A 23,841-nucleotide genomic window follows, 5' to 3' on the forward strand; every position below is an offset into this window, starting at 1 on the left:
TTTTATTTAGTTATTTTTCAAGTACAGTTTTTATTTTCTTAGTTTTCCTTTCTGATAGTTAATTATACTATATAGAAATGCAACTGATTTGTGGGTGTTTATTTTGCATCCTGCTACCTTACTGAATTTATCATTCTAGCAGTGTTTTGGTTGAATTCTGCTAGAGTTCTCTACACATAGTGTTATGTCATCTTCAAATAATGATAGTTTTACTAATTTCTTTTCCATTTGGATGTCTTTTACTTCTTCTTGTCTCCTTTCTAACTAGGACTTCCAGTACTATGTTGGAAAAGACTGGTGAATACAGACATCCCTTTCTCATTCCTGATCTTAGGGGAAACATTTTTAGTTTTAGTGAGTATGATGTTGGTGATGAATTTGTCATATATGGCCTTTTCTCTGTTGAGGTATAAGCCCTCTATTCTCACTTGACTAAGAATATTTATCATAAATGGGGACTGGATTTTATCAAATTTTTTCTGCATCTATTATATTATCACATGATTTTTATTCTTCATTTTGTTTATATGATGTATCACATTTATTGCTTTGTGGATATTCTACCAACCTTGCATCCATGGAATGAATCCCACTTGATCATGGTATATGAGCTTTTTAATGTATTGCTGAATCTATATTGATAATACTTTGTTAAGGATTTAACATCTATGTTCATCAGGGATATTGGCTTATAATTTTCTTTCTTGGTAGGGTCTTTATCTGGTTTTGAAATTAGGATAATGCTGGGTTAGTAAAATAAGATTGGGAGCCTTCCCTTCTATTTAGTTGTTTGAATAACTTGAGAAGCAGAGGGGTTAGTTCTTCTCTGAATGTTTGGCAAAATTCCTCTATGAAGCCATTCAGTCCAGGACTTTTGTTTGCTCATAGTTTTTTGATTAGTGCTTCAATTTCATAACTTTTAATCACTCTATTCAGATTTTCTGAATTAATTTCTTAGAAGATTCAGTTCTTCCTGATTCAGTTTTGGAATACTGTTATGTTTTTAGGAATTTCTCCATTTCTTCCAGGTTGTCCAATTTTTTGGCATATAGTTGTTAATTTTTTTTACAATTTTTAGTATTTCTTTGATATCAGTTGTTACTTTTTTTCTGGCTTTATTTATCTGAGTCCTCTCCTTTTTTCTTGATGAGTCTGGTTAAAGGTTTGTGAATCTTGTTTATCTTTTAAAAAAACTAGCTCTTGGTTTCTTTGATCTTTTGTACTGTTTTTTTTTTAGACTTTATTTTGTTTATTTATGTACTGATCTTTATTATCTTTTTTCCTTCTACTCACTTTGGGCTTTGTTTATTATTCTTTTTGAGTTCTTTTAACTGTAAAGTTAGATTGTTTTTTGAGCTTTTTCTTGTTTCTTGATATATGACTGTAATGCTATAAATCTCTCTCTTCGGACCGCTTTGCTCTGTCCCATAGATTTTGGGTTGTTGTGTCCTCACTTGCATTTGTTTCAAGGTATTTTATTTATTTCTTCCTTGATCTCATTGTTAACCCGTTCATTGTTCAGTAACATGTTATTTAGCCTCAATGGTTTTATGTCTGTTTCAGTTTTTAATTGTGATTTATTTTAATTTTTATACCATTGTGGTTAGATAAGATACTTTATATAATTTCAATCTTCTTGAATTTACTGACACTTGCTTTGTATCCTAACATGTGGTCTATTCTATCCTAAAAAAAAGTTCCCTGTGCACTTGAGAAGAATAGGTATTCTGCTACCTTGGGGTAAAATACTCTGATGATTTTATTTAAATCCATCTGATCTAGTGTGTCATATATGGCTGCAGTTTCCTTGTTGATATTCTGCCTAGAAGATCTCTCCATTGATATCAATGAGGTGTCAAAATCCATTATTATGACTATATTACTGACAGTTTCTTCCTTTATGTCCATCAGTAATTGCTTTCTATACTTAGAAGATCCTATGTTGAGTGTATAAATGTTTACAAGGGTTATATCCTCTTGCTGGATTGCTCCCTGTATCATAATGTAGTATCCTTGTCTCTTACTATAGTCTTTGTTTTAAAGTTCATTTTGGCATATGTAAGTATTGCTATTCCAGCCTTTTTTTCATTTCTATTTGTGTGAAATATCTTTTTTCCATCCCCTTTTTTTTGTCTGTATATATCTTTTGTTCTAAGGTGGGTCTCTTCTAAGCAGCATATATATGGGTCTTGTTTTCTTATCCCTCAACTACCTTATGTAAGCATTCAATCTATTCACATTTAAAGTGATTATTTAAAGGTACATATTGGTTGCCATTTTTTAACTATGTTCCTCTGTTCCTCCCCCTCCTTCTTATTCTTCTTCAAAACTAGCATTTAACATTTCTTGCAATATGAGCATGGTGGTTCCAAAGTCCTTTAGCTTTTACTTGTCTGGGAAGATCTTAATTACTCCTTCAATTTTAAATGATAGCTGTACTGTGTAAAGCAGTCTTGGCTGTAGGTCCTTGCTTTCATCACTTTGAATACCTTGTGCCAATCCCTTCTGGCCTGCAATGTTTCTATTGAGAAATCAACTGATAGTCCCATGGAAGCTCTCTTGTAAGTAACTAACTCCCATTCTTTTGCTGCTTTTAAGATTCTCTCTATGTCATTAACCTTTGCCAGTTTAATTATGATGTGTCTTGGTGTGGACCTCTTTGGTTTCATCATGTTTGGGACTCTGCATTTCCTGAACTTGTGTGTCTTTTTCCTTCACTAGGTTAGAAAAGATTTCAGTCTTTTTTTTTCCAAATAGGTTCTCCATACCTTGCTCACTATCTTCCCTCCTGCTTTCTTGTGATGCAGATATTGTTATGGTTCATGTTGTCCCAAAGTTTCCTTAAACTGTCTTCATTTTTTTCTGCTCTGACTGGGTGTGTTATGCTACATTATCTCCCATATTGCTGATTTGATCCTCTACTTCATCCAACCTACTGTTATTCCTTCTAAGAAGTGTACTCTTCATTTTAGATACTGTATTCTCCATTTCTGTCTGGTTATTTTTCATAGTTTCTATGCTGCTGTCATTCTCATTAAGTTATTTGCAGTTCTCACTAAGTTTCTTGAGCATCTTTATAACCATTCTTTTGAATTTTACATCTAGTACATAGCTTGCCTTCATTTCATTTAGCTCTTCCTTTTTCCTGGAAATTTCCCCTTTTATTTTATTTGTAGTATGTTTCATTGTCCATTTTGGTTGCCTCTTTGTGTTTATTCCTATGTATTAGGTAGAGTTGATATGATTCCAAGTCTTGATAGTATGGCCTTATGTAAGTGTCTGTGGAACCCAGTGGCACAGTCTCCTTGATCACCTGATCTGGGTCCTCCAGGAAAGTCCCTTGTGTAGGTTATGTGGGCCTTTCTGCTGTAATTGAGTCTTGATTGCTATTGTCTAGTTCATGCACAGGTCAACCCTCAGGCTGCCTGACTGTGAAAATCAACCTTCACCACAGGTGAAGCTGTTGTACGTGCTGCTGTTCAGGTACAAACTACACATAATGGAATTCATCTCAGTATTGTCTGAAGTCCACTGAGATCTCCTTTTGGGCACACTGGTTGTGAAGCTTATTGGATCCTGCTCTAATGTCTGGAGCTGGCCACTGAATGTATTTGTTCTGGGCCTCTTGGAAGAGATTCTGGTGCAGGTCAATGTCAGATGCGCATGTCATTCACAGTATATGCTGCCTATGCTGGGCCTTGGTTTGTGAGGAAAGGATCAAGCTGCACACCAAGACTGGCTTTGACCAGAACAGGACCTAGGGGCAGTTCAGCAAATGTCCCAAAAAAACCCTGAGATCTGCCTCCACTTGCTTTTGCCTTTTGGCTGCCTCAGTCACTGAAGGAGCCTCTGGTGGTACTTGACTTGCATGAGATGGGTTCTCAGTGAATTACTGGGTATGGGTAAGTGATGTTCACCAGGTACATACAGGTTCACATTTGGTGCCAATGCTAAATCTAAAGTCACTCAGAAAATATTCCAGGGTCTACCAAGTCTAACTGCCAGCTGCTGGGTACTTGTACATGTTTGTGGTGAGGCAGGGTCCCATGGTGTCATCATGGTGAGGCCAGCAGAGTTTATCAGGTCCAAAAAGACCAAGATTTGGCTGTGTGAAGGTAAGGTTCTGCACCACTTGGGCATGCAGGGGAAAAATTGCTCCTGTCCTGGTGCTACACAACTCTGTCCCAGATTCTTCCCAGACCCCAGCAGGGCAGAGCCAGAAGGTAGGGTCCCCAGGAATTGCAAGAGGGGTAGGTGCCAGTCAGGCCTGGGCAAAAGTGTGGGAAGTGGCCCCATCCCAGATCCATACAACTCAGTCTGTTCTGGGTTCTGCCCAGACCTTAGTAGGGCAGAGCCACCAAGAGGTAGGAGGCTTGGGCTGCTGGGAGCTTGGAGAGTGGGGCTAGTGATTTCCCATGATGGGGAGGTGCTAGTCAGGTTAACAGAAAAGTGGGGAGAATGACCCCTGCTCTAAAGTGACACAACCCAGTCACTGGCACCCACTGAGTCTGCCTCGATCTCTACACACTGGCTCAGGAAACTGACTCCTCAGTAGGCTGGAGCAATAGGGAGTCCAGAGAGTAGAGCTTTTTAATTCCCCCAGGCTGATGCTGTATGGAAGGGCACGATCCACCCCAGAAAGATGATATCAGCAGTGCAGAAGAGTGACTCAACACAGGGGTTCCAGTATCTGTTTCCTCAGCTCTCTCCCCAGATCCACAAACCCCAGTCTTTCCTCACACAACTCCAGCCTGCTCTACCCACCCCCCCACTCTGCCAGAGCCCAAGATGAGTAGCTGTGAACAAGATACTGTGAATTAGCCCTTTGAGAAGGTACCTGTATCTCTAGCAGATAGAAACCCTGTTGATTTTCACAGCCAGATGTTACGTGGACACTTCTTTTCAGCTCTTATGCCCCTGCTTTTCAGGGGTATCTTTTACAGCTGAGATATCCTTCTAGAATCTCAGCCACTCCCCAATGGGAGTGGAACCAGACCTTTTGGCTTCTTCACCCTTACTACCAGTCTTGATGTTGCCTAACCTGTAAATATTTGGTTACAAAACTTTTCTTCAGCTAGTCTTCAGTTAGTTATTTAGGTTGATTGCTCTATGTTTTAGCTATAATTACAGTTTGGTCCTGGGAGGAGGTGAGTGTGATGTCTACCTACTCTATCACCATCTTGGATCCCCTCTGTTATGTTTTTTAGATTCCACATATAAATGAAATCATATATTTGTCCTTCTCTGACTATTTCACTTAGATCACAGGTGGCAAACTCAAGGCCCACAGGCCGAATCCAGCCCTTCACCTTGTTTTATCCAGCCCAACACCTTGTTTCTACCCAGTGGCAGTGCTGAGCTCTTGCTTAACTGTTAAGGAGTATTTATACAGTCCCAAAATTACATTCATCCCTTTGAAGGCAACCACAAGACTGATGTGGCCCCATGTGACATTGGGTTTGACATCCCTACTCTAGATCCATCCATATGATCACAAGTGGCAAGATTTCATTTTTTTTTTACAGCTGAGTAGTATTCAATTGTATGTATGTAACCCATCTTCTTTGTCCATTTGTCTATCAATAGACACTTAAATTATTTCCATGTCTTGCTTATTGTAGATAATTCTACAATAAACATAAGGGGATATATTCAAAACCCTTTTCTTTAAAAAAACCCAGCTGGGATTCTGAAAGAGTTTGCATTTCATGTATAGATCACTTTGGGGAGCATTGCCATCTTACCAATATCAAGTCTTCTACTCATTGAACATAGAATATCTTTCCATTAATTTAAGTACTCTTTAATTTTTAAAGAATGTTTTGTAAATTTTAGTGTACAAGTCTAGTATTTCTTTTGTTAAATTCATTATTATTTTATGCTATTTTAAGTGGGATTGTTTTATTTTTTCTATTTAATTTTGAATTGTTAATTGGCATTGAATAAGTGTATTCTTATATTAACTGCACATTACAAAGCCTTGCTGAATTCATCTATTAGTTATAATAATTTTTGACATGTTCCCTAGGATTTTCCATGTACCTGATTATATAGTAGGAAAATAGAAATAATTTTACTTCCTTTCCAATCTGGAGGGGATTTATTTCTTCTTCTTGCCTAATTGACCTGGCTGGATATTCAGTAAATTTCTTTCCTTGAATCACCACTTCCAGACTCAAAATTATTCCCGTTGTCTGGGATGTCTGTTGCCCTAACCCAGCTCATTTAATATCTACACACACATATATATGAAACAACATGTTTATCATATATATAATATACATACTATGATTTTGTCATTTATCAAAACTAATCTTCATTGCACCATGCCTCTTTTTTCACCACCTTTCATACTGCTTGTCTAGGACAAAGGTTGAGACTGAGCAGTTGCCCTCCATTTCTGTACCTCTGTCCTCCAGCAGTGCCCCATCTTATCTTGGGGTTCTTTCTCTCCTCACCATATTAACTCAATTGAGATCAAGTTTCACTATAATGTTTTATACTCAAACTAGATCTAGGTTATTGGATTTAGTTCTGAGTGCTACTTTTCACAGGAGACATTCAATAAAGTAAAGATAAATCAGATCATCCTAGAACTAGAAACTATGCAATCTGAGAAATAGCTTTAATGGGAAAGCATTGAAGGAAACAAAATTCTACCACCCAAAAGCTTCCTTTTGAGATATCAATTTTAAGCTATTTAAATTTTAAGCTATTTGCTTTAAGAAGCAAAAGACTCAGAAAGAACATTTAGCCATGCCCCCACCCACACCTATTCTGCCCAAGAAATTTGAACAGAGAAACCTGCTTCAGGAAGGCTGTCACTTCATTCTCATTTGAATTAAGTATGATGAATCAGAGGGTTTCAGGCAGGGTCCTATTAGCTAGATAACCCTTGTGTTCCATTGTTTCTGAGTTTGCCTAGCAAGAATTTTCCTGCCATAGGTGTTTTGCTTTTCCTTAAACACCTGTAGATCACCCATTCCCATTTCTAAAATCAAATAGTACATACCCTTTTTTGACCTTTGTCCAAAATGTTATATACCCAATGTTGCCTCATTGTCTTTGGAATTTTCATGGATTTATTATGTCTATGTGAACTTGCCATGCACATGTATTAAACTTAATTTTCTCCTGTTAATCTGTCTCTGTTAATTTGGTTATTAGCCCAGCCTAGAAGAATAAGATGTTAGAAGGAAAATTATTGATATTTTTAGTCCCCACCCCCAGCCTCATCTCTTTCAAGGGATTTATATAACAGATACACTGGGTTCCCCGCATAGATCTTACCAGATGCAAACATTTATCTCCCTGTGTGTGTTCGCTGTTCATGGTTGGCCATAGCTCCCTATCCAGGGAACTGCCATCTGCTGAGAGGAGCCAGACAATTACAAAAAAAGTTTATCAACACCCCTGAGTCCAGACCACAACAAATGACTGCCAGCTGCTTCGCTTCAAGGTGAGATCATTCTGGTTACTATTCATGCTTCAGATCTTCTCATGAATTGGACTGAAACTACTACAGCTGAGATCACATTTCTGTCTCAGCTCTCCACTCTGTCCTATTCTAGATTCTTAACTCCCTCTCCTGAGAGCCTTCCCTCAACAAATCATCTGTACTCTCAAAGCTTGAGATTCTCTCTCTCAAGCTTTGCTTCTAGAGAATCCAATCTAAGACAACCTGATGCCTTCTACTCAAAGAAAGCAGGTGGAGCTGTGATCATTATTAACTACAAAACTATGATAAAGTCTTTAGGCCCCTTCACATCGATAACTGCCATATGTAAAATATCTACACTAATGAGCTGCTACAATTTCCTTTTTGCTTAGAAAATTTTCTACTACTGGCTATTAAATTTCCCATAGTAGAAGAAAGAAAAAGTGTATTCCTAATGAAGTAATAAAGTTTTGTCTAGATGTTTCCATGAGCCCACAGAGTAATAGTTTTAATCAGATGTCACCATGAGCTTATAATGTATTCATGGAGGAAAGTAATGAAGGGGATCAGAAGACCTCATCCACCTTTATTATATAGTACTCAAGGAGCTCACAGTGGGTCACACCTCCCCTAGACAGTGATTTTGTTGAAGAGCCCCATTGTGTGAGCTTCACCAACTTGAATCCAGATCTGCTCAGGTAATTAATTGTAAAATTTCTTCTTCAGGCAGAAGACAGATTCAATGAGGACAATGTTACCAGACCTCTTTCACACTAGGGGCTGGCCATGCTCCAGCTTTGTCTTGGGACATTTTGTCTGTGGGTGACCTCTAGTTTCCTGACTCATCTGGGAAATTTTTCAAGGAGGAGTTAGAGTGAGAAAAAAAAGCAAGTTTTATTCAGGTAGAGAAAAAGAAAGAGGCTAGCTAGGACCCTGGCTCTTGGAGACAGAGCCAGAGACTGGTTGCGGCTGCCTGCTGCTCACTTGCAAGTTTCACAGAGTGCTACTCTGAAAGAAGCAGAGGTTCATGTCTGAGAGGACATGGTCAGTCCATTACTAGGATTTTTTAACTTTGTGGGACCAAATTTAGTCTCTGCCTTCTGGTTTGGATGGGCCTTGTCCCTAATATTTTCTATTTAGAAATGTTATGGTGTTCTCTGCCCTTGGCTGGGGGCAGGGGTCCTTCTACTTGTGGGTCACTTTTCATTGTAATGATAGCATAATGAGCTATGAGGTCATTCTCTGGTCATTTTTTCCTCCATGGTAGAATGATCTTGCTTTAGCTAGTTCTTGTTGTTGACCTCTGCCACCACTGTAGGGGTTTCCTATCATAAACTTTTTTCCTTTTAATTGTGTGTGGATGTGTGGGTTCTGGTGAGAAGACCTAGCAGCTTATCAAGCTGTGATGCTCCTACTTTCTCATTCCATTTGTCAGAGTTTTCCCCTATCTTCTTTCTCTTCTGCCTCACTGGTACCTGAACATTGTCCAACATCACATTTTCTGTGGGTTGCTCTCCCTTTTAAGTTGTGTAAATTTCATTATACTGACATGAGAAAGAATCAAAGCATGATCTTGACCAAAAGGGGAAAGTCTTACTAATTCTGTGTCTTTAGATAGCTCAGATACTGGAGAATAAATGATCAAGGGCAATCAGAGAACTATCTACATATATCTGAAGTTTAGCCACATTAGCCATATCAAAGAGGTAAATTATTTTAGTGGTGTTTTCAAGATGGTACCACTCAAACAATGGTTGCAAGAAACAGAGTTATGTACTGGTTACCATGGGAGAACTGTGCAAAAGAGTACTATTGAGCATGAGAACCAGAAGTGGAGGAGGAAGTAATAGAGGTTGAGTATTGAAGAATGAGTAGGATTTCATAAAGGGAAGAAGGGGGTAGTGACATTCCAGGCAGAGGTATGTGTGAGGACACCAAGACAGAATAGCATGTGTTACATGAAGGTTACTTGTCTCCAAGTAGGTCATTCAGTGTGGATGCATAAATGGCATATGGTGGTTGAGGGAGGAGTAGAAAACAAAAACTGGAAGGGTGGCAGAGTCAGGACACTTAAGTCATTTTGTTTTGACCTAGAATTTGAATTTCAACCAGGAAGCGAATGTAGATCCACTGAAGGATGTTAAAGGGTGAGAGTGGAATAAAATAATTAGGCTTTTAATTGCATTCAGAAAGTAGAGTGGTGTGGAAAAAATGGCTAAAGAAGTCAGGAGTGAGAAAGCAGCCCAGTGAGGAAACTAATGGAGTAATCCGGATAAGAGAGAGGAGAATTTGAATGCAGGTCCTGGAGGTGAATAGGAAGTAAGAAGTGAAATCTCTAAGACTTGAGCACTGATTGGGTGAAAGGATCAGTAATAAAAGGGAGCCTAGCATGATACACAATTATTGAGAAATAAAAGAATAAATATCTATATCTATATAAAAAGAGAGAGACCAAGACAGACAGAGAGGAGAGAGAATAGAAGGAAAGATGAACAGGAAGGAAAGAAGGAAGGAAGGAAGGAAGGAAGGAAGGAAGGAAGGAAGGAAGGAAGGAAGGAAGGAAGGAAGGAAGGAAGGAGAAAAGTAAAGAAAAGAAAAAAGAAAAATAAAGTAAAGGAACAAGAAATAAGACATGCTTATTGAGGATTATTTCTACAGTTTTTAGAGACCTGATTCTATGGATAATCCAGTTCTGATAAAATTAAGGGCTCCAGAGCCACCATCTAGACTTGTATTATTGAACAGAAATACAATATGAGACATATATATGTATATATAAATTTAAAATAAAATTTAAGAATATATTATTAACTCAGTATATTCAAAATACTTAAAAATATGACTTGAGCACCACAGTGTTAGCATCTCCTGGAAGCTTGTTAGTAAATTCAGAATCTCAGGCCTAGCCCCATACTTGCTAAATAAAATCTGCATTTTAGCAAGAGCCCAAGGTGATACATGTGCACATTAAAGTTCAAAAAGCACTACCCCAGAACACAGTAAAGGTGATATAGAGATCTCAGGGACACTGAGGTATGGTGCAATCAGGTGACTAACCCAATATCTCACAGTGAAGGTATTAAATAAGCATACATAGAATCTAGAAATTTAGAATTTCCTTCTTGTCTGACCACTCATATAGTACTGGTTCACCTAGACAAATTTATTTCTCCTCTTGGCCTCCTTACTCATAAATTCATCACCACACAGGAGAATCCATTAATTTAAGAATATACAGCCCTGACTGGTGTATCTCAGTGGGTTGAGCACGAGCCTGCAAACCAAGAGATTGTGGCTCAATTCCCAGTCAGGGCACAAGCCTGGATTGCAGGCCAGTTCCCCATGGGGGACCCACAAGGGGCAACCATACACTGATGTTTCTCTCCTTCCCTTCCCCTCTAAAGATAAATAAATAAAATCTTAAATATATATATACAGAAATGAGACAGGCACTCTGGTGAAAAAATATGGGAAAGAGTCCCCCAATTGATTACTTCAGAACTCCATTTAATAAAAACCATAGTTGGTTCTGTGGGACAAGAGCAGAATTTGTGATGGGGTCTAAGACATACAGGATTTCATTACTCCTATGATGACCCTGGTTTAGTTTACCCTGTTCTCTAAATCCTCTGTCTTCTGAAGGGGGAAAGGAATAGCCACCAGTGGAAAACTTATTTGAACAAATAATAAAGGAGAATTTCCCCATTCTCGCAAAGGAAATAGACTTCCAGGAAATCCAGGAAGCTCAGAGAGTCCCAAAGAAGTTGGACCCAAGAAGGAACACACCAAGGCACATCATAATTATATTAGCCAAGATTAAAATGAAGGAGAGAATCCTAGAAGCAGCAAGAGCTAAGGGGACAGCCACCTACAAAGGAGTCCCCATCAGTCTGTCAGCTGATTTCTCAAAAGAGACCTTACAGGCAAGAAGGGACTGGAAAGAGGTATTCCAAGTCATGAAACCCAAAGACCTACATTCAAGATTGCTCTATCCAGCAAAACTTTCATTTAGAATGGAAGGACAGATAAAGTGCTTCTCAGATAAGATCAAATTCAAGGAGTTCATCATCACCAAGCCCTTATTATAGGAAATATTAAAGGGACTTATCGAAGAAAAAGAAGTTAAAGAAACATGAACAGTGAAAGGACAGCAAACACACAGTTATTAGCAACCACACCTAAAACAAAAGCATCGGGAGTGGAAACATAGAAATGAAGATCTCAAGGAGGGTTAGCAACAGGGAAGCGGGAGGAGGAGAAGGGGGGAGAAGGTACAGAAAATACGTAGCATAGACAGTAGATAGAAAATAGATGGGGGGGGCAAGAATAGAATGGGAAATATAGAATCTAAAGAACTTGAGACACATGGTCATAAACTAAAGGGGGGGTAATGGTGGGGATGGGGGTAGGGTGGAGGGGAATGAAGGGGGGATAGAACAACTATAACAGCATAATCAATAAAAAAATAAATTAAATCCTCTGTCTTCTAATTGTCAGGACAAAGACGCACCTTTTCCATCATAAGGAAAGATAAAATGGGATGCAGGATGGCCAATAATGCAAAGGAACTTTGTGTTGAGCTAGCTTGTGCTGGTGAACTGTGATGATTTCATGCTGAAAACTGGCTTGAATGCTCTAAGCTCAGCTGTCTGCCTGAATATCTATGATTATAGAAATTTAGGTACTTAATTTTATTATAAGAGGTGGTAGGTTTACAAAACACAATATGGGCACATTTGAAAATAGTTCAGTGTTTTCAATAAATAATTTCAAAATTATTTAAAATAATTCACAATTTTATATTTCATATTGGCATAATAGATTCCTAATCTTTCTAACTAAACAACAAAATATCATTTTAAAATATATTTTGGTTATGCTTTTGGTTATGCTTTTATAGTTTTCCCATTTTTTTCTCCCTTTTATCCCCTTTCTGCCCTGTACCCACTCTGCCCTCCCACATACACCCCTCTTAGTTCACGTCTATGGGTTGTACATGTAAATTACTTGACTTCTCTGTTTCCTATACTGTTATTAACCTCCTCCTGTCTATTTGATGCCTATCAATTATGGTTCTTATTCCCTGTATCTCCCCCCCCATTATCCCCCTCTCCCTCCCTACTGATAATCCTTCATATGATCTCCATTTCTCAGGTTCTGTTCCTGTTCTAGTCATTTGCTTAGTTTTTCAGGTTCAGTTATTGATAATTATGAGTTTGTTATCATTTTACTGTTCATAGTTTTTTATCTTACTCTATTTCTTAGATAAGTCTCTTCAACTTTTATATAATAAGGGATTAATGATAATAAACTCCTTTAACTTGACCTTACCCAGGAAGCACTTTATCTGCCCTTCCATTCTCAATGATAGCTTTGTTGGATAGAGCAATCTTGGATGGAAGTTCTTGCCTTTCATGACTTCAAATACCTCTTTCCACCTGCTTCTTGCTTGCAGGGTTTCTTTTGAGAAATCAGTTTATAGTCTTATGGTCACTCCTTTGTAGACAACTGTCTCCTTTTTTCTAGCTGCTTTAAGAGTCTCTTCTCTTTAATCTTGGGTAATGCAATTATGATGTGTCTTCGTGTGTTCATCCTTGGGTCCAATTTTCTGGGGACTTTCTGGGCTTACTGGACTGAAAGTCTATTATCTTTGCCATTTTGGGGAAGTTCTGCGTCATTACTTGTTGAAATAAGTTTTCAATTTCTTTCTCTTCATCTTCTTTTGGTACCCCTATGATTTGGATGTTGGAGTGCTTAAAGTTGTCCTGTATGTTCCTAAGTCTCTCCCCATTTTTTGAATTATTTATTCTTCATTCTGTTCTGATAGGATGTTTATTTCTTCCTTTTGTTCCAAATCATTGATTTGAGTCCCAGTTTCGTTCCCTTCACTGTTAGTTCCCTGTATATTTTGCTTCATTTCACTGTAGGTAGCCTTCACTTCTTTCTTCATTTTGTGACTTTGCTCAATCAATTCTGTGAGCATCCTGATTACCAATGTTTTGAATTCTGCTTCAGATAAGTTATCTATCTACTTGTTGCTTAGCTCTTTTTCTGGAGTTTTGATCTCTTTTATCATTTGGGCCATATTTCTTTGTTTCAGCACACCTGTTGTGTTGTAAGGGAGCACAACCTTAGGTCTTCACCAGAGCAGGTTTTCTGAATTGTGCTGCTGTCTGTAGGGGAGGGGTCAGAAAGAGAACAGTGCTGCCCACTCCTCTCTAGCCACACTTTCCAACAAACTCTCCCGTGAGACTGGGAATTTCCCCTGCCTTGCAATCCCCACAGTAGTTTATAGCCAGAGGTTTTGAGTCTTTAGTTTCCCACTCAGTCAACCCCGCCTCATCTTCACAGTTCACTGCCTTGCTGTGCACCTCTCTGCTAGTCTGCCTGTCTCTCATCTCCTCCCCTCCTACCATGCTGGATGAATGTTTCTTTAACTCCTTGGTTGTCAGAGTTCCATGCAGTCTGATTTTCTGGCACTTCTGGTTATTTATTATTTTTAAATCAATTGTTATCCTTCTTTTGATTGTATGAGGAAGTGAAGCATTTCTACCTATGCCTCCATCTTGGATGGAACTCTAAAACAACAAAATATCTTAAAGTCTGGAATTCCCAGAGATCTGAGGAGGTTAGAATAAAGTAGTGTTCCCATCAAGCTAGGCCTTTAGCAGCTGCATTACTCAAGTTGTACTTGCTCATTAGATTCAAACATTAAAAAAAATTAACACTGTACTTTTATTTCAATTGACCAGAAACTTTTAAAGTTAAATAAAAAATGTGCCTCTATGACTGCTTTTAGCATGTTAGTTATTATAATTAAAACATTAATTAAAATAACTACTATAGATAATCATAAAATTGCAGAAATTCAGTGAAATTGAAAGATGTCATTTAGGTGGTCTTGAAATTCTAGGGCAGTGGCCCTCAACTTTTTTTGGCACTGGGGACTGGTTTTATAAAAGACAACTTTCCCATGGACCAGCGGGGTGGGGTTGTTTTGGATGATTCAAGTGCATTACATTTATTGTCTACTTTATTTCTCTTATTATTACATTGCAACATATAATGAAATAATTATAAAATTCACCTTAATGCAGAATCAGTGGGATCCCTGAGCTTGTTTTCCTGCAACTAGATGGTTGGTGATGGAAGACAGTGACACCCAAAGTGCTTTGCTATATGTTCAATCTACTCCATAATCTTGTTTTGGTTGTGATCACTGCAGAAGAACATGCTCCTCAAAGATAGGATGTTGGAAATAGAAGCAGACTTTTCAGTACTTTTTTGGCAATCTCAGGATATTCTTCCTTGACTTTAACCCAGAGCATAGGGAGATGTGAAGCAGTCTCAAACATAGTTTTAAGACAATCATCATTTTTCAATCTCTTCTAGCCTGGACAAAGGCAATCCACCTGGCTTATTCACAAATGGGTCACGGATCCATTCTTTCCCAGTTCAGGGGTCTTTTGTAGTTGGGAAGTAATGCTCAAGCTCTTTTGAAAGTTGAGATGGTGATCGTGCACCAGCTTGAAGAAAGAAGGCCCTGGCTCAGTCTCTTTCAAAACCTTTACTAATGTTAGAAACACATAAAAAATCCCAATGTTCACTTGTCATCCCCATAATTCCAGTTCAGCTTTGAATGAAGCCACTTTATCTGCTGACTTAAACACAGTTGTCATTATCACCTGAAGTGACATATTGAGTTCATTGAGCAGGTTGAATGTGTCATAAGTAAGCAAGTTTTGCAACACATTCTGTGTCAACTGAAATGTGCTGCCAGTGGTGACCTTTTTCCTATAAGAAATTTCTGGGGAAGCTCTAATAACTCAAAAACTCTGGCCAGTGATCTACTTTTAAAAAGCCATCTCACTTCTGTGTATAAGAGAAGACATGTGTGCTCTGCATTAATCTCCTCACAGAGCTCCATGAACAGATGTAAGTTAAGGGCATAAGCTCTAATGTGGTTGATCATTTTAATTACATCCTGCAAAATGCCGCTAAGTTCATGTGGCATTTTTATCTAGTCTGCATTTCTCTATGAATGACAAAGTGCATAGACTCACATTCAGAAGTGACCTTTTTAACCCAACAGGAAAAGCAGAAAGCTGTCCAGTCATGGCAGCCACTCCATCCATAAATCCAAAATGACCAATTCAGTTTTCTTGATATGTAATCATTCAAAGATTTGAATAGTTCTGCCGCTGTGGTGTTGGCTGGCAACAAAAGTGCACATAACATATCCTTATGAACATCCTCTTGAAAAATGTATTGCACAAAAACAAGCATTGTTGCCTTGCTGTCAACACTGGTAGATTTGTCAACCTCGATTGTATACCACAGTGATTCATTAATCCTCTCTAACAGTTGTGCCTCAATTATCCTCTTCCATTTTATTCATTCACCTAGTTATGACTAGCTAAAAGAGGAACATATGCCACCTTTGAACTACAGCCTTTCCTAAAAATGCATGACAGATATCCTTAGCAGCAGGCAGGATCAACTCTTCACCAATAGTAAAGGGCTTCTTAGCTTTAACAACAGGGTTAGCCACTAAGAATGATGCTGTCAGTGCAGACACATTTGATGAAGTGGTGACCTTCAATAATTGCTTTTGTTATTCATGTTCACATTTTTTTTCTTTTGAAAAACTCCAAAGGTTTGTCTTTTAATGCAGGGTGCTTGGTCTCCTTGTGGTAAAGCAGTTTTGAATGTTTCATGGCTTCATTGGATAGTTGGTCACATATTATACAAAGTGGGCATGAAGAGTGTAAGTCACCTGTTGCAATGAACCTATAATTTAAGTAAGACTCTTAGTATTTTCTTTCAAATGTTGCTTTTTTTGTTGGCAGTCTTAGAGTCTTCTATTGTCTCATCATTTGGTCTTTCCTCCTTTTCAAAAAAGCTCTCCAGTGATGTTTGATTTTTACTCATTTTGGCTAGGATTAGCATATTGGTTTACCAAAACTGTGACTGAGACAAGTTCTCAAAGTGAGAAAGAGGCATGGATGAAAGTGGTAAATAAAATAATGGGTGGGCCACATGTGGACCAAAATAAGTGTCAGATTCTGACTTAAAGCCTGCTACCAGATGCAGCTGTACAATTGAAGTTCCTCAATTCACTTGCCACTATACAGCCTGCCACCTGGTGCAACTTAATTGTCACTTGCCACTCACTGATAGGGTTTTGATATGAATCTGCAAGCAATTGATTTATTCATCTCCACCTCAGATCAGCAGGCATTAGATTCTCATAAAGAGTGCCTAACCCAGATCCCTCACATGGGCAGTTCACAGTAGGGTTTGCACTCCTAGAGAATCTAATACCACTGCTGATTTGACAGAAGATGGAACTCAGGCAGTAATGCAACTAATGGGGAGCAGCTGCAAATAAAGATGAAGCTTCACTCACTCACCCACCTCTCACATCCTTCAGTGTGGCCCAGTTCCTAACAGGACATGGACTGCTACTGGTCCATGGTCTGGAGGTTCATGACCCCTATTCTATGGCACAGTTGAGAAGACATTATGAAATACATCATTGGAAAGTTAAATTGGGTATTATTATATGTAACTTCTAACATTATGAACCTAACCCCAGATTGTGAGTCCAGAGACTTCCAGCATGATCTCAAGAGTGTTAACTACATAAATTTCAGCTAAAAATGCTTTAGTGGAGGTATCTCCACTCCTCTCTCCTTTATGAAATCAACATCAATATAATAATGATAATAATATCAATAACAACAACAACAATAATAGAAAAGTACATCTGCAAAGAAAGTAGAAGGCAGCAAAATCTCAGACCACAATATGTATCACAGGGTTGAAAAATGCCATGAAAAGAAAAACCAGTTGAGGGAGAGAGTCAAGAGTTCATAAACAGCTTTTCAAACAGAATTACCCAAAAGTAGTACCTACAAAACAGGAAGCCCAAACCAGAGACCCTTATACCATAAGAGTCAGCAAGGTTTGGGTGCCATTTGAGTCACATCTGTTACTGTCAAGTGGCAGAGAAGATAGGTAGGTATAAAGAAATACACCATATATATATACAAAACAATCAACCAGCACCAACAATAATAAAGACACAACTATATGGCAAAGTAGAGGGGGAAAAGTAGGTGACTAAGAACTCTGGGAAATGATACTGCAAAAAGTATTATTTTTTGTCTTTCAAATGACATTTTTATTGTATATTTTTCTCTTATAATTTATCCCCCTTCTGTCACCTCCCCCCAGCAATCACCATGTTGTGTTGTCCATGTCCATGAGTCCTTTTTCCTTGATCCCTCCACCTCCTAACCCCCTACCTAGAGCTGTCTTCCTGTTCTCTATCTATGCATCTATCTCTATTTTGCTTGTTGGTTCAGTTTGTTCATTAGATTTCACATGTAAGTTAAATTATATGGTATTTGTCTCTCTCTAACTGGCTTATTTCTCTTAGTATAATGTTCTCCAGGTGTATCCATGCTGTTGCAAAGGGTAAAATTTTATTTTTCTCATGGCTGGGTAGTATTCTACTGTGTAAATGTCCCATAGTTGTTTTATACACTCATCTGCTGATGAGCACTTGGGCTGCTTCCAAATCTTTGTTATTGTAAATAACGCTGCAGTGAACGTAGGGGTGCTTATATTCCTTTGAATTAGTACTTCAGGTTTCTTCAGGTAAATTCCTAGAAGTGGAATCACTGGGTTATAAGGCAGTTTCATTTTTAATTTTTGGAAGTATCTCCATACTCTTCTCCACAGTGACTGTACCAATCTACATTTCTACCAATAGTGTAAAAAGGTTTCCCTGTTTCTACCTCCTCACCAGCACTTGGTGTTTGTTGATTTATTGATGATACCCATTCTTTTTTTAAAATTTATTTAATTATTGTTCAAGTACAGTTTTCTGTTTTTTACTCCCATCCCAGCCCGCCTCCCCAGTGCTCCCCACCTCCCTCCCATTTCCACCCCCCTTAGTTGTTGTCCATGTGTCCTTTATACTAGTTCCTGTAAATACTTCCCCTTTTCCCCCTGAAATTCCCTTCCTTCTCCCTTTGGTCACTGTCCCCATTCTCTATTTCAGTGTCTGTGTTTTTATTTTGCTTGCTTGTTTGTTTTGTTGTTTAGCTTCCTGTTAAAGGTGAGATCATATGATATTTGTCTTTCAACACCTGGCTTATTTCACTCAGCATAATACTTTCCAGTTCCATCCATGCTATTGCAAAGGGTAGGAGCTTCTTCTTTCTTTCTGCTGCATAGAATTCCATTGTGTATATGTACCATAGTTTTTTGATCCATTCATTTACTTATGGGCACCTAGGTTGCTTCCAGCTCTTGGCTATTTTAAATTGTGCTGCTGTGAACATTGGGGTGCACAGGTTCTTTTAGATTGGTGTTTTAGGGTTCTTAGGATATAATCCCAGCAGTGGAATTGCTGGGTCAAAAGGCAGGTCAATTTTTAGTTTTCTGAGAAAAGTCCATATTGTTTTTCACAGTGGTTGTACCAGTCTGCAATCTCACCAACAATGGATTAGGGTCCCCTCTTCTCCACAACCTCTCCAACACTTGTTGTTTGTTGCTCTGTTTATGATGGCCATTCTGACTGGTGTAAAGTGGTATCTCATTGTGGTTTTAATTTACATTTCTCTGATGATTAGTGACATTGAGCATCTTTTCAAATGTGTATTGGCCATCGGTATGTCCTCTTTGGAGAGGTGTCTATTCAGGGCCTTGCCCATTTTTAATTGGATTGTCTGTTTTTTGTGTTGTACTTTAAAAGTTCTTTATAAATTTTGATATTAAGCCCTTTTAGATGTATTAGCCAATATATTCTTCTATTCAGAGGATTGTCTTTTTATTTTATTGATGGTTACCTTTGTTATGCAAAACTTCTAAGTTTGATATAGTCCCATTTGTTTATTTTTTTCTTTCTTTTTCCTGAGGACATACATAAGAAAAAAATATTATGAGCAATGTCTGAGATTGTACTGCCTATGTTTTCTTCTAGGAATTTTATGGTTTGAGGTCTAACATTTGAGTCTTTAATCCACTTTGAATTTATTCTTATGTGTGGTATAATAAGGTGGTCCAATTTCATTTTTCTGCATGTATCTAATTAGGGCACTACAGGTGTGAGAGAGAAGAGAGAGAGGAAGGAAGGAAGGAAGGAAAGAAGGAAGGAAGGAAAGAAAGAAAGAAAGAAAGAAAGAAAGAAAGAAAGAAAGAAAGAAAGAAAGAAAGAAAGAAAGAAAGAAAGAAATAAATGATAGAAAAAACTGTAATGTAAAGTGTTCATGACTACTCAATGTCCCCCAGGCATTGGGTCAGTAAATATAAATATTTTATCAAAGAATTTTTTTAAAATTTTCCATACTTTCTGTCTGTCTCTTTCTCTCTCTCATACACACATACAAACACACCATCACAAAGAAACCACCTCAGAGAAACAAGACCTGTGAGAGTTATCAATAACTGTAGAATCAGAACCACAAAAAAGTGGATATTATATTTAATAAATATTAGGTACAGAATACAAAACAATTGTACTTGAATAAATAAAAAACAAATTTAAACAGGAGTAAACAATAAAAGCTTGCTCTAAATAACCTGATAAATTTGAAAATAAAGCAAATAGAGCTTCAAGAAATATCCAGAGTCTTCAATATACTTGTAGAATACAAAGAAAAAGGATACTTTAGAAGTCCTCTTAAATTGCAGGCCACAGAGAACATCTTTCTCTCCTTACAGCCTGGCTCTTATGACTCTGTTTCTTTGAAGGACTTTTCATACCCATTTAATTACTAAGGTAACCACTGGAGAACAAAAAATAAATTAACAAACCAAAAGAAGCAGGTCAAAAGGAGAGAGACAAGTTAGAAGGAAGTATAGATATAAAAATTTTCCATTTCTCACAATGGGAATTTATAACAGAATTAGGAACAAAATATGAAAATCTTAAAAATACATATTTATAAATTTAATTGGCCAGGATAAAATAATAATTCACAGGAACTTATAGAAATGCAAAGAAGTTTTAATATTAGATAACATCTGCAATTAATCAATATGTTATCAATGATTGGAGAGAACAAGTCTTCTCAATAACTGCTAAAAAAGATTTAATAAGTTTAATATCTGTTTTAATAAAAATGCAATGCTATGAACTAGAATGCTTCAACTTGACTAAAAATGTAATTCAAAATTATAAATCCAGCTCAATATTAACAGTTAAAATTAGGAACAACTGCAGAGTTTGTCCACTCTTGCCATTACTATTAAATATTTTTATAACTGTTGGTGTTCTAGGAGTCTCTTGGTCAAAATCTCCATAGGCCTGAAACTTCCTGAAATTCAACATGTATTTACTAATCTTTTAATCCTCCATTTTTCATAGTTGTGAGAAAAGGGCACATGTTCTGTTAAATGTTACTTGCAAGTAAATCATACCAAAAAGCTTGTGCAACTTTTTCAGAAAGATAAATGTCACATATATGATGTTTATGGGCTCTTATGAGAGATTTTGTTTCAAGAACTGTTTTATGTTGCATTTAATGTTGTTACTAAAGTGGTGGGGGAAGAGAGATGAGAGAGATGGACTCCAAGAGCCCTTGTCCCCTTAATTTATTCATTGGGTTGCTAGCCAGATGGTGGCTAGAATGACAAACTGTCCTGCTTTGCTTACAACTGAGGTGTTTCTAGGCACAAGATTTTTACTGCTAAAATTAGAATTGTCCAGAGCAAAACAAACAATTGACCAACAAGTGGGACTCTATGACCTGCAATCCATGAAGCAAGAGCTTTCCGATCAATTTCTGTGATTGCCAATTCACCTGGATTCATCTAATTTGCCAGGAATCATCTTGTTTGTTTTTCCTAATCACTACTGATTACTTTCAGAATGCTTATTCCTGTTTTCTCTGTGTGCGTGTGTGTGTGTGCGTGTGTGCGTGGTTTCCTAAGCTGGACTTCTCAAAGTTTAGTGTATATCAGAATCATGTGGAAGACTTTTTTTTTAAAAAAGATTCTGATGATCCAATCCCAGAGATTCTGACTCATCACATCGGGCATGAACTATGCATTTTTAATAAGCTCTGGTGATGCTAATACTGGTAATTCAAGGAGCCATAATTTTTGAGTATTTATTGATGATCAAACAAGCCAATAAATTAACATGAAAGGAAAAGGGGGTCATTTATCAGTGCAGCTTTATTTTAGCCCCTGTGACTTACACACTCTGACTTATCCCTAGCGAAATTGTTAATCACACTTGGAAACTGGTAACTTCTGCCCAGATTTTGTATTCATTAGAATTATCATACCCACTGAAGCTTCTAAAAATTTTGGTTTCTCAACTCTGAAAGAAAAACAACTCTGTCAATAACAAATTTTGCCCTTACATGCTAAAAAGTAGTGTGACCATTACTTTTCTGTTCTTTAAAAATTTTATTGGATTTTTTCATGACCATTTAGTCCCCTTATACCCTCTCCTCACCACAGTCACCACACTGTTGACCATGTCCATGAGCCCTTTTGCCTTTTTGCTCAATCTCTCTACCCCCTAACCTCCCCCACACCCTTAGCTGTCACTAATTCATTGAGGATAAACATTCATTCAACCTGTTTTATCCTAGTCCTAAACCTATAGTAATTTCTTTCCTGGTGAATATAAGAAACACATTTTTTCTTTTTTATTCAAGTGAAAAGAGACTGAAATTCATGACTCAGAGAAAATGCAATGCGGTCTTGCTATTTAACAAAATTCTAATGATGCTGAACAGAACTGCTCACTGAGAGCAGCCGCCATCACAATTTTAACAGGTTTTATGGAGTATTATTTGCACTCACTTATCATATTGGGCTAACTTTAACAGTGCAACTGAGTCTCAGCTATCTTCTGGAAAACATGGTGCATGTAATGGAATAGCTGGAACCTGTAAGGTAAGATAGTCACTTTGTTTGCCAGGTGTCTTGAGCCTGCTATCAAGAGTATGCTACCTCTCTCTCTTGAATAGCAAACAGCTCTATGTGGAAGAGACACACTGTCCTAGAAGTGAATCAAGAAACTGCTATAGCAATAGTGTTAATAGAAACATTTCATAATTGTTGTTATTTTAATTTTGTTTTTACATTTACCTTTGGAAAAAAGTCTTCTTTACACTCAGCATTAACAAATTGTCCTTTCCTTGTGATTCCATGCTCTGCATAATGCCCTGTCATGTCCAAAATCATGTCTAAAGATTGTGATTCAAATCAGGAAAATATTAACTTCTTAACTGCAGGATTGAGAAATCCTGCAATGCCACTGACTACAGGTAGTCAGTAGACAGTCTTTCCCTCCTCTCAGCTTCCATAGCACTTTCCAAGTTCTGCCTTATCATAATATAATAAAATCAAGTAAATAACAATAATGAAGCAATATTGATAGCTAAACAATTACCAAATGCTTTATCAATGCCAAGCACTGAAGGTACTGATGCATCTTTGCCTTTTACATAGTATCTTGGATACAATAGACACGTGACTCCATTTTGCATGAAAGTATTAATGAAACCCAAAAGAATCAATGGACAAATATTGGGATACAAATTAACAGACAAAAATCAATAGCTTGCATATATACAAATTGGAACTAGAACATAATGACATAAAAGACTTCATTTATGATAGCAACCAAAAAGTTAAAATACCTAAGCATAAACAAAATACCTAAGCATGAACAAAAATGTGGAAAATTTATGCGAGAAAAGTGAAAAGGCATATCTTATTCTTCAATGGTTATATTGAACAGAATATAGATGCCCCATGTAAAATTAACATTAACTTGATAAAAATGGCACTGAGGGGTACTTTTTTAGCAAGGAGGGGTAGACAAAATAAAAATAAAATTTATATTGAAAAGTAAACAAAAATGACTAGATAAATACTAAAACAAGTGTGCAATGTAGGGTTCTCAAACATGAATATTAAAGCACATTTAAAATTCTGTATAATTAACCACATGGTAAAAAGAAAGGGATAGGAAAACTAAAGAAACTAAATAGACAATCAGAAATAGAGCTAAGTTTGTATAAAATTGAAAATCTGATAAAGATTGTGCTTCAAATCAATAAGGAAAATATTTTCTTAAAAATGGCATTGAGAAAACTTTCTAGCAGTTACAAAAAGATAAAATCCAACTCATGTGCTATACTATAAACCAAAGTGAATTCCACACAATTCACAGATCTAAACCAAAAAAATCTATAAAATATTCTGTAGCCTGACAGTGGAGAAAATCTAACTCTGCTAAAATTCAGAAATAATAGAGAATATAAATTTAACTATAGTTTTGAAAGCTATATTTAAAATATTGGATATGTTATAAGAAAAAAATACCTTATGAAAAGTAAAATGAAAATGACACTGGAAAAATATGC

Source organism: Artibeus jamaicensis, unplaced genomic scaffold (assembly GCF_021234435.1).
Source record: "Artibeus jamaicensis isolate MK-2021 breed Jamaican fruit bat unplaced genomic scaffold, CSHL_Jam_final contig_685, whole genome shotgun sequence".
NCBI lineage: Eukaryota > Metazoa > Chordata > Mammalia > Chiroptera > Phyllostomidae > Artibeus > Artibeus jamaicensis.